The sequence below is a fragment of the Oryzias melastigma genome, linkage group LG4, assembly GCF_002922805.2.
Source record: "Oryzias melastigma strain HK-1 linkage group LG4, ASM292280v2, whole genome shotgun sequence".
NCBI classification, from domain to species: Eukaryota; Metazoa; Chordata; class Actinopteri; order Beloniformes; family Adrianichthyidae; genus Oryzias; species Oryzias melastigma.
Genome location: NC_050515.1, coordinates 23,771,637 through 23,773,524, shown reverse-complemented (window position 1 = coordinate 23,773,524; position 1,888 = coordinate 23,771,637). Strand labels below are relative to the sequence as shown.

Here is a 1,888-nt window from a genome sequence, read left to right as displayed (position 1 = left end):
AACAAATGAAGAAATTAGTGGACTATAGCCACAGTCTGCTGCCAGAAGAGCTGAAACCAAAACACATTAGACGCATGTTTTTAACTACATTTCAGTCCACAGATCCGCGCGCTGACGAAGAAGCAAAAACCCACAAAATAAAATCTAATAATCTCCTGAATCAATCATCCCTTCAGTCCCTATTTGCTCCAAACTGGTTTCCTGGGAGCCTGAAGGGGCGGATCTTTCTCTTGGAGCTATTACGATCTGACTGATGTTTGACAGTCTGTCAGAAATCTATCGATTTGTTACCATGGTAACAACCTGTGTGGTGGTGGTGGTNGTGGGGGGGGGGGGGGTACAGATGCAGACTGAAAGCTGCACCGCGTCAGCTTGATGCATCCCCCCCTCAAAAAAAAACAGGACGTGTTTATGATCGATTACAGCTTGGCGCAGAGGGACACGTGGTTATATGAAAAACAGAGTTCCAGCGGAAAAAATGACTCAAATGAAAACAAGATGGGGAAAATAACAGAGTTGCTGAGAAGTTGGATGTGCGACTGATTTGTGTGTGTGTTGATTCATGAATGCATTCAGTGTGTCTGTGCAGCGTCAGTGGATGATCGTATTTAAAAAATGCTAATATAATCCAACAGAAAGCTGCTCTTAAACTTAACTGCACAAGCAGGATACAAAGTTCCACATCGCCAAATGACCATAAGTTAAACTTTCAGCTTCAGCCCAAACTAAATTCTCTGTTCAGCCTTTTAGAAGCTTAAACTCCCCCCTGTATGCGGAAGGTTTATGGGTGAAAAAAGCCCTTGAAAGCCACAAAAATATCCTTGGAGTAATCTCAGACTTCTTTTCCTTTGTGCTACAGCGTCAGAGAACACTTCGCCAAACAAGCACTCAGGTGCACTCAGGGCATTGACAGCAGAGGGCAAACCCCCAGCAGACATGTTTTATTGCACACTGGCCCCCATCAAGAGCTCCGGGTCATCCGGGGGTCACAGAGGAAGACGCTGCGGGGCGACACTCCATCTAAGTGCTTCATTTGAAGGCTGGAAGTGAAAATCCTGGCTTTCCTGCAGCTGTGAATGGAATGTGCCACGACTGTCATGCAAACATGGAGGATGCTTCACACTTTGTCTTAGTTCCTGGAAAAAATATTTCATCCAACCAAACCAACATCCCTTACCTCCTCAGAACGGCAGACGCTGCAGCGCACCGAAGCCCGGAGTCCGGTCCATAGCAGCCGTGCTGTCCCCAGCAGACACCACCCAGATGTGAGAGGGAAGGTTGAGGAGAAGAATAACAAGGAAAGAGTGGAGAGGAAGAGAGTCAGCTCTGACCTGACCCAGAGCCAAAAACACTAATGCTTTTCTTTTTTCTCAGGTTTCACTCCCAGGGCTGTAAGCTTTCCACCTCCCAAGCACAAGAAACTGAACTTTCCCAACAGAGAAAGTCAAAACAAAAATTGTCTGCTAGTATAAGAATAAGTTAAGCAAAAATGATAAGTATTTGTGGAAATTATTGACACAGATTCCTGACAAACGTCCACAAACTCCCAGACAGTAGATGTCTGAGCTTGCTGTATGTTTTCTTACAGCTGAACTATGGTTCGGATGATCGAGAGCTTTAAGCCAAAAAGTTGGACATTTGGATCAGTCCGGTCCTATGCTGTAGTATCCAGAGTGTTCATCAGTATTCATTCTTAACTAAAATACTTTATTTTTTCATACGTGGCTCAATGTATTTAAATACAAAAAAGAAAAATGTAAAAGTATTAAATACCCACTCCAATGAAAATTTCCAAACTTCCTGCTTCGCTTCATTTCAATGCATCTACTTGCAGACAAATACATCCATGTGTTTTACTCAACTGAGCTGACATCTGGATCAAAGCGCT

At 43.9% G+C, this 1,888-nt stretch overlaps 1 protein-coding gene across 1 annotated transcript in view; it reads right to left on the bottom strand.

Annotated features, from left to right (window-relative positions):
* The window catches only part of podn (podocan), a gene marked incomplete at its 3' end in the record, with an annotated part of 11,825 nt that extends 10,527 nt beyond the window's left edge, over nt 1-1,298 (bottom strand). The window contains 1 exon segment of the mRNA XM_024279214.2: nt 1,178-1,298.
* Between the last annotated feature and the right edge of the window lie 590 nt (nt 1,299-1,888).